Here is a 10,684-nt window from a genome sequence, read left to right on the forward strand (position 1 = left end):
CTCCGGATCACTTTGGGTAGTGTAGACATTTTAACAATATTAATATATTAATTCTTCTCATCCATGAACACAAGATGTCTTTCCATTTATTTGTGTCATCTTTAATTTCTTTCATCAATGGTCTTGCCCATGATTTATTGGATATGACACCAGAAGCATGAATAACAAAACAAAATAAACAAGTGGGACTACACCAAACTAAAAAGCTTCTGCACAGCCAAGAAAACAATCAACAGAGTAAAAGTGCAACCTACAGAATGGTAGAATATATATATATCTGATATATAGATATATCTTATATAGCTGATAAGTGGTTAATATCTAAAATATGTAAGGAGCTCTTATAACTTAAGAGCAAAAATACAAATAACCCTATAAAAAGTGACCGAAAGAACTGAATAGACATTTCTCCAAAGAACACATACAAATGGCAACAAGTATGTGAAAAGATGCTCAACATCACTAATCATCAGGGAGATGCAAATCAAATGAGACGTCATCTTACGTTCATCACAATGGCTATTATCAAAAAGACAAAAGATAACCAGCATTGGCCAGGACATGGAGAAAAGGGAACCCTTGTGCACTGCTGGTGGGAATGCAAATTGGCACAGCTACTATGGAGAACAGTACAGGGGTTCCTCAAAAAATTAAAAATAGAACTACCATATGATCCAGCAATCCCACTTTGGGATATATAACCAAAGGAAATGAAAACAGGATCTGAAACAGATCTCTGCACTCCTATGTTCATTGCAGCATTATTCACAATAACCCAGGTATAGAAAAACCTAAGTGTCCATGCATGGATGAATGGATAAAGGAAATATGTGTATATATATACCATGCAATATCACTCAGCCTTAAACTAGAAGGAAATCCTGGCATATGAGACAACATGGTGAACCTGGAGGATATTATACTAAGTGAAATAAACTGGTCACAGAAGGACAAATACTCCATACGTGTTCCCAGTGATATGAAGCATCTTAAACAGTCAAACTCATAGAAACAGAGGAGAATGGTGGTCACCAGGGTCGGGGAAGGTGGGAGACGGGGAGAAATTGTTGTTCGATGGGTATAGTTTCAACATTGCAGGATGAGTGAAGTTCTATGCCTGTAGTTCACAATACTGTAGTATGCACTTAAACCTTTGTTCAGAGGGTGAATCTCATAATAAGTGTTATCATCACAATTAAAACTAAAGTGAAATGAAATGGCTTTGGCTGCCACCTTCCTGTCTGCCCACGCCCCCGCCAGCCCCTCCCAGCCCCTCTCGCCAGCAGTGCTTAAACCAAAGGCAACCCAATCGCTTGGCCGGTGATTGGAAGTGAGTATACACCTGCCTCCAGTATAAATCTATGGCGAAAATTGAAACTTTAACTACTGGCAGAACTTGGCAGGTTATTCCAGGGTTGCCGGCCCTGAAGTCATTGGAATTGGTGACTATCTTCAAGGCTTTCCCTTTTCACGGGGATGTCAGGGGTGGTGGGTGTATAAGGGACAAATGTAAACGGAGTACCTGACCTTGTTGGAAATAACAGTGCAGGGATAATGGCGACCATTGTATCCAATCAGATCATTTCACTGCCCACATATTTTGTTTGTCCCCTCGAAGGGAAGGCAGGCAGGGCTCTTCATTCAGTGACAGGGAACTCAGACTCAGAGACATGACATTAATGAGGATCACACAGCGCGTGAATGGGGCGGCAGATTTTATATCTGGCTCCAAAGCCTGGACTCTTTCTCCAGCACTGAAGCCCTTGCTCCTCGGGGATAGCACTTTGCACGGCTGTCACCTTTATGGTAGATATCCTCTGTAAATAAAGGAGGATGTGGTGATTTTTCCTTCTGTCCAGATTTTCTAGGAATATAGGCAGAAATGGCCATGCATGCTGTCTCTGAATTATGGCTTCAGACTGTTGCTCTGTCTTCTTCAATTGTTTCTGATTTCTTTTTCTGGTCCTTAGTCCCAGGGCAGATCTGACCACGTGGTGGGGTGGGGGAGGGGAGGAAAGCCAGAGTGGTCGGGTGAGGGGTTGGTTCTTACAAGCCAATGAAGCAGTAAAACTGTCACTATTTGCCAGTGACATGATACTATACATAGAAAATCCTAAAGAAGCCACCAGAAAACTACTAGAACTAATCAATGAATTTGGTAAGGTTGCAGGATACAAAATTAACGCACAGAAATCTCTGGCATTGCTATACACCAACAACGAAAAATCAGAAAGAGAAATTAAGGAAACACTCCCACTTACCATTGCAACAAAAAGAATAAAATACCTAGGAAAAAACCTGCCTAAGGAGGCGAAAGACTTGTACTCAGAAAACTGTAAAACACTGATGAAAGAAGTCAAAGATGACATAAAACAGATGGAAAGATATACCATGTTCCTGGATTGGAAGAATCAATATTGTGAAAATGACTATACTACCCAAAGCAATCTACAGATTCAGTGCAATCCCTATCGAACTACCAATGGCACTCTTCACAGAATTAGAACAAAAAATTTTACAATTCATATGGAAACACAAAAGACTCTGAATAGCCAAAGCAATCTTGAGAAAGAAAAATGGAGTTGGAGGAATCAGGCTCCCCGACTTCAAACTATACCACAAAGCTACAGTAATCAAGACAGTATGGTACTGGCACAAAAACAGAAGTATAGATCAGTGGTACAAGATAGAATGCCCAGAGATAAACCCACACACATATGGGCACCTAATTTATGTCAAAAGGAGGCAGGAACATACAGTGGAGAAAAAACAGCCTCTTCAATAAGTGGTGCTGGGAAAACTGGACAGCTACATGTAAAAGAATGAAATTAGAACACTCCCTAACACCATACACAAAAATAAACTCCAAATGGATTAACGACTTAAATATAAGACCAGAGACTATAAAACGCTCAGAGGAAAACATAAGAAAAACACTTTTTGACATAAACTACAGCAAGATCTTTTTTGACCCACCTCCTAGAGTAACAGAAATAAAAACAAAAGTAAACAAATGGGACTTAATTAAACTTAAAAGCTTTGCACAGCAAAGGAAATCATGGACAAGATGAAAAGACAACCCTCAGAACGGGAGAAATATTTGCAAATGAAACAACAGACAAATGATTAATCTCCAAAATATACAAACAGCTCATGGAGCTCAATATCAAAAAAACAAAACAATCCAGTTAAAAAATGGGCAGAAAACCTAAATAGATGTTTCACCAAGGAAGACATCCAGATGGCCAAGAGGCACATGAAGATGCTCAACATCACTAATTATTAGAGAAATGCAAATCAAAACTACAATGAGGTATCACCTCACACCAGTTAGAATGGGCATCATCAGAAAATCTACAAACAACAAATGCTGCAGAGGGCGTGGAGAAAAGGGAACCCTCTTGCACTGTTGGTGGGAATGTAAATTCATACAGCCAGGGGCTTCCCTGGTGGCGCAGTGGTTGAGGGTCTGCCTGCCAATGCAGGGGAAACGGGTTCGAGCCCTGGTCTGGGAGGATCCCACATGCCGCGGAGCGGCTGGGCCTGTGAGCCACAATTACTGAGCCTGCGTGTCTGGAGCCTGTGCTCCACAACAAGAGAGGCCACGACAGTGAGAGGCCCGCACACTGTGATGAAGAATGGCCCCCGCTTGCCACAACTAGGGAAAGCCCTCGCACAGAAACGAAAACCCAACACAGCCATAAATAAATAAATTAATTAATTAAAAAAAAAATTCATACAGCCACTATGGAGAACAGTATGGAGGTTCCTTAAAAACCTAAAAATAGAACTACCATACGACCCAGCAATACCACTACTGGGCATATACCCTGAGAAAACCATCATTCAGAAAGAGACACGTACCGTGATGTTCACTGCATCACTATTTACAATAGCCAGGACATGGAAACAACCTAAATGTCCATCAACAGATGAATGGATAAAGAAGATGTGGCACATATATACGTTGGAATATTACTCAGCCATAAAAAGAAACGAAATTGAGTTATTTGTAGTGAGGTGGATGGACCTAGAGTCTGTCATACAGAGTGAAGTAAGTCAGAAAGAGAAAACAAATACCATATGCTAATGCATATATATGGAATCTAAAAAAAAAAAAGTGGTACTGATGAACCTAGTTGCAGGGCAGGAATAAAGAGGTAGACATAGAAAATGGACTTGAGGACATGGGGTGGGAGGGCAAAGCTGGGGCGAAGCGAGAGTAGCATCGACATATACACACTACCGAATGTAAAATAGTTGGCTGGTGGGAAGCAGCAGCATAGCACAGGGAGGTCGGCTTGGTGCTTTGCGATGACCTAGAGGGGTGGGATAGGGAGGGTGGGAGGGAGGCTCAAGAGGGAGGGCATAGGAGGACATGTGTATGCGTATGGCTGATTCTCTTTGTCGTGCAACAGAAACTAACACAGTATTGTGAAGCAATTATACTCCAATAAAGATTTATTAAAAATTAAAAAAAAAAGATGTGTGGTCATTTTACAACTCAAACTTGCAGTGCTTAGTGATAAAGAAAGTTGGCATGGGCTCCGGAATCAAAGACGCCAGGGAGCCAGAAATTGAAGCGGTGTAGCTGGGAGCAGTGTCTGAGGGTGGAGGGGAAGGAAGCGAAGCCTGAGAAGGTGGGCGGTGGACAAAAAAAATGGAGGCCCTGAAGAAGGAGGGAAAAAAAAAGAACTATATGCCGTGTGTCTGTGCGTGTGTGTGTGTGTGTGTGTGTGTGTGAGAGAGAGAGAGAGAGTTACTATGCAGTGATATCTATAGACATTCCAGGATTTTGGATGATGATAAGGACAAAGATTAAGATGGGTTATGAGAAAATCCGAAGAAGTATTGGGATATTTAATTGTCAAATTTTAGTGGAAATGACAGATTTTGAAGACGAGATAGTGAAGGAAATGTGAAGCATCGTGCTGGTTAGGGGTCCTGGTCTTTATAAATGCTACCTGGCATGACTGAGAAGAGTCAGGTGCCAAAGATGTTAAGGAGTGTGGAGAAAGGTCATCAAAATAATAGTGACTAAAAATTGATTGGGTATCTACAGTCATGCAAGGTTACCATGTTTGCGTTTCTTCCTGGCTTCAAATTATGTGGGATTAGAAGTAAAATTGTCTCAGGTACTCAGGTACTGAGAGTTGTAACATAACGATGCTGTCAGGGTTTTCCATGCTTCAGTTAATGTTAGAGAAAGAAAAGATACAGATATTAGAAGGATGTCTTCTAACAATAGGAAAATAAAGGTCAAAATAGAAAGTTATAAAAGATGAGTCAGAAGTAGAAAGGAAAGGCGTATGAAGTGATAGAATGGAGGTAATACCTCTTTAGAAAGATTAATATTCTGGTAGTAATGGCGGACATAGAAATGATGGGTATGGGCTGGGCATCAAATTTGCTGATGCGCGATTTCAGGGGAGCCCTTGGCGTCCAGCTGGAAGAGCCGATTCCAATTCTGGCAGGGAGAGTTCTAATTCTAGCTCTAATTCTGGCAATCAGGGTAGTGAAAGCTGCTCACGCCAGAGTTGAAAGTCACTTCAATGTCTTAGCTCCTTAAGAGAGAATTAATTGCCTGAACCATTGCCATTGTCATGGAGACTGTTCTTTTTGTCTGATGTAGATGTCTCTGTCTTAAATCTAACCTAGACAACAAAAAGAATTTAGTATAACTGAACCACTTTGCTGTACGCCTGAAACTAACACAACATTGTTAATCAACTATACTCCAAAATAAAATTAAAATTTTTAAAAAACTATAAAAAAAAAAAAGAATTTAGTGTGATTATAATAAAAAGAGAGCAAAGCCCTTCCTGGAATTTGTGTTGCTTGGTAATTGTTCACCAATCACAGTACCTCTCTGCATCTTTGAGGAGGTGTGTGCAGGTGAATTTCCTCTGGGTGGCGCTCTGTTTCCGTGAACTCCTTTCTTGGCTGTTTGTATCTCCATATAACTATCTTCAGATGAATGTCACAATCTCATTTGTCAAAAAATAGGTCAGCTTCTGAGTTTTTATAATATAAAATGTTGAAAGAACCTAAGATTTATTTTTGAAATGCAACCGTTCATCTCACAACCCTTGTCGTTTTACAAAGGTGATATTTCCAACCTTCCATGAAGGAGTTGGGGAGGCTTTTACGGTTGCACGGTCAGTACTTTAGTACCTAAGTACTCTCACCTGTGTTGGAAATGGCACGGAAGTTGGGAGGCCAGATGTACAGTTTGGAAAGGTGGCCACTAGCCAAGAACTCACCTCTGCCACCATCTTCAGCTTCCAGTTTTGTAGTCAAAAAGCAATTACTGAGAGTAAGAGTCACTGTTTTCTTCTGTGTCGAACAGAGAATGTAGCACGCCATCTGCACGTGGGTGGAAGGGAATCGTCACAGGTGGTACAGGCGGCTTCCCCGGGGTGGGCTGGGGTTTGTGTGCAGCCAAGCAAGAGAGGAGCCTCGCTGATTCCGTTTCTGACTCTTGCATCACTGAAGAAAGTGTCATCCCTCTGAGGCTTTGGGAGCTGAGTGGCAGCAACTCACAACCATAGCTGGAGGGGGCTGGTGATTTCTGGCTTCAATTGATCTGATTTGCATTCTCCAGGTGTCTGTGTGATAGGTGTGGTGGTGTTTATAACACTGCTTCTGAGAATTTTCTGACGCTGAGGATAACATGGGGTATTTAATATGTACTCCACCCCTACCCCAGGCTCCATCCAAGACCTGCTGGCTGTGAACTTCCAGGGTAGGAGCCTGGGCAGCTGTATATTTTGCAGGCACCTGCTTGCTGTACTCAGAAGAATTTGAGAAACAATGATTTTGTAAAAATTGCAAATTGATAGATATCGCTAGTCAGATACTGAGATGTATTTTCCTCTAGAATTGATGAGTGACATCTTGTATCCCTAAGGTTTAAGAAGCCCCAAGCCTACTTAAGCTTTTATGGGCTGCCCTAAATACACACACCCCTCTAGCTTTTCTGTAGTAGAGTGGGAATATTATTGGATAATTGAAATCCAAAGGAAACCTAGAAAACAAACAAAAAGAAAAGAGCACCTCTTCTTAATAAAAATCCCTGCAGCATCACAGACATGCAGAGGCTCCATGAGCCCAGAGACCTCAGTGGTCTGTATCATTTCGCTCACAACCTCTTCTAAAGACTCTTGTAAGAGCCAAAATGGTGCAGAGGAGGGGGAGCCAGAGAGGCAGTGTTTGGGGGTGGGAAGCCCCATGGCATGCGAAGACCTGGTCTCAGACCCTCCTCCAGTTGCCACTAACCAGTTATGTCACCTGAGCAAGTCCCCCACCTGCCTTGGTAATTGTGAGCATCATATCTACTTGCCAGGGTTCAGGTGTGGACGGCGTGACATAATGCAAGTGGATACTGCTTTCCGATAGAAAAGATTGCCTTTAATTTCTCTCCGAGGTTTCCATTTACAAAAGAGAATGAAAACCTACTAATAGAAGTTTGCTCTGACTACCACTATTTGAGGTGAAAGGTCTTGTACAAGTGGAGTCATTCTTGGTTCCCCCTAACCCACAGGAGTCTGGCAGACAGCAATAGGTTGCAGATAGCGAGAGACCTATTCCAGAAGGAATGGGGACAATCAACTACTATTCAGCACTAGAAAGAAATGAGCCGCAAAGCCACGAAAAGACATGGGGGAACCTCAGATGAATATTATGAAGTGAAAGAAGCCAGTCTGAAAAAAGCTACATGCATTGTGATTCCAAATGTGTGACATTCTGGAGAAAAACAATACTATGGAGACAGTGAAAAGATCAGTGGTAGCCAGGATTTGGGAGAGGGAGGGATGATTAGGTGGAACACTGAGGATTTTTAGGGCAGTGAAAATACTCTGTATGATACCGTAATGGTGGATGCACGTCACTATCCGTTTGCCCAGACTCATAGAATGGACACCGCCAAGAGTGAACCCCAATGTAAACTGTGGATTTGGGTGATGATGACGTGCCCGCGTAGGTCCATCTGTTGTAACAAATGCGCCTCTGATGAGGGGTGTTGCCGGTGGGGGGGTTGCGTGTGTCTGAAGGCAGGGGTGTATGGGAAGTCTCTCTCCTCTCTCCTCAAGGTTTCTGTGATTCTAGAATGGCTCTAAAATATCAAATATACTAGTTAAAAACCTAGAAGAGAGAATGGGATGTGGCCGTCTGCTGTTCCACCATTTCAGGTGACCCAGCTGCTACAGCACGCAGAGACGGACGGATGAGGGATGGATGTCTCCTGGCTGTCCTAAAAGAGAAAAATGTCGATTTTTATATTAACCATCTTTTTGAATTAGGTTGCTCTTACGTCCGCCAAATAGACCAGTAGTAAGGAAGTAACAGGTATATTTCCTGCGGGATTTTTCTCTAGAAGGGTGGTGAAAATCTCTTTGCAGTCAAGCTCCATGGTCTGTCAGGAGGGAAAATCAATGTGGGTCACACACAGGGAAAAACAACCTGAATTTAACAAGGAAATTTACTGAGAAAAATACTTCTGTTTCATATCCTGGCAGTTAAGGTTCCCTTCACTGGAAAGTGAAGGGAAGGGTCAGTCAAAAAAAAAGGAAACTGTTAAAACTTTTAAAAGAGAGAAAGAAAAGACAGGGAGAGACAAAAAAGAAATAAAGGTTTGGTGTTTAGGAAAGAACTATATTAAAAGGGAGAGAAATACTGGGATTGAGTAGGAAGAATAACAGACTTGAGATGTAAATTTCTCTCGAGATCCCTCTGGACCACTTAGGCTATGGGCTTAAGATTCATTATCACCTGTTGTCACTCCTCTGTGAAATTCACATGAGCTCTTCTGCAGTTTGGAATCACTTTTTTTTACAAATGGGAGACAGATTTCCCATGTCTACTTTCAACTTTTATGGGTGCTTTGAAAAAGAGATGTATTCTCCCCATGAAATTCTTAAGCCTTTGCAAATGTTGAAGTAATGAGTTAGCTTTAGAAATTGTGAAAGTACAGCATTATCCATGTATTTACTATTTTAGAATGGATTTTATTTGACTCAGAATATGTATTTACTTCTTGCTTTCTTTAGCTTTTAAATTTAAAAAAAATTTTTTTTATTTAGTTTTGGCTGCATTGGGTCTTCATTGCTGCATACAGGCTTTCTCTAGCTGTGGCGAGCGGGGGCTACTCTTCGTTGCGGTGCACGGGCTTCTCATTGTGGTGGCTTCTCTTGTTGTGGAGCATGGGCTCTAGGCACACGGGCTTCAGTAGTTGTGGCACGCGGGCTCAGTAGTTGTGGCTCACGGGCTCTAGAGTGCAGGCTCAGTAGTTGTGGCTCATGGGCTTAGTTGCTCCGCGACATGTGGGCTCTTCTCGGACCAGGGCTTGAACCCGTGTCCCCTGCATTGGCAGGCAGATTCTTAACCACTGCACCACCAGGGAAGTTCCTCTTTAGCTTTTAATCTGTTGCTCTGAATTAATTTTGAAATGAAATTCAGTTTTAAAAATGTGGACCGTTGGAAATAACACAGTCAGAAGAACAACAATAGCTCTTAGTGACAGTATCTTTAAAACTTATATATGTGTATAACTAAGTCACCTTGCTGTACAGCAGAAATCAACACAACATTGTAAATCAACTATACTTCAATTTAAAAAAGGATAAAAATCTAAATACTTAACAGCTATTGACCACTTTTCCCTAACGCTCATGCCAAGGGTTATGGGGAGGAGCAGGGCAGCGTCCAGCTCATGGATTTCTCTGAACAAATCAAGATGTGTGACACTGGGTCAAGACTGAGCCAAAGGTAGACTGTCCGAGTCACTTAGATGAATTTAGTCTTAATAGAGAAGTGAGGGCCCAGTGAAAGTCGTTTAGGAAGAAGTGCTATTATGATTGAACCACATCAGTGGTTCATTGATGTGAAAGAAAGACCCTGAAGCAGAGAGCCCGGGGGTAGGCGTGAGCCTGACACATTATTCTGTGCCTGGAGTCCCCGGTTTATGAGTTGGTTGGTGTCTTTAACTTTCCAGCCACATATTGGCATGGTGTCACTGGGTGCCATCTTTGATAATGTGATAAGGTACTGTGATTAAACAATCAATCCTTGGTCTCCTGCCCGTGTTCAGTTACTGAACTGGACAGGATACTGAATGGACTGCTTCAAGTCCACTGTTTAGTCAGAGAAGGTGCCTTAATTGATGGGGTCACTTGGCCAGTTCAAAGTAAGAAGTTCTTGAATTTTCATAGCTGCCGAGCCTGTTGGAGATTATTTCTCAATCCCAGGGTGATCAGCTTAGGATAGGAAGGGAGATGTATCTCCAAATTGTAGGCGAGGAAGATGAAACAATGAGAGAGGACTGACCTAGCGGCCACATGGGGTTGGGTGCAGGTGGGGAGACCTGGTCTGAATCTTGGCTCTGGTGCTCAGTAAACTATACACTCCCAGAAATTCATGTAACCTCTTCCTGCCTTAGTTCTCTCATCCAATAAGCCTATGTATTGAATGAGGATTAAATGAGCTAATATACAATATGTAAGGTACTTAGCACAATACCTTGCATGTACATAGCACCCAATAAACAGTCAAACGATGATCTTCATTGTTTTTAGCCATAGCAGCCTGCAAAAGAGTAGAAAAGGAGGAGCATAGCATTTGACATCTTGGCTCTGTTTTAGTACAGTTCCACATCTACACAGAAGTAAAGGTGGCTCACCAGTGC

The sequence above is a fragment of the Eschrichtius robustus genome, chromosome 21 (assembly GCF_028021215.1).
Source record: "Eschrichtius robustus isolate mEscRob2 chromosome 21, mEscRob2.pri, whole genome shotgun sequence".
NCBI lineage: Eukaryota > Metazoa > Chordata > Mammalia > Artiodactyla > Eschrichtiidae > Eschrichtius > Eschrichtius robustus.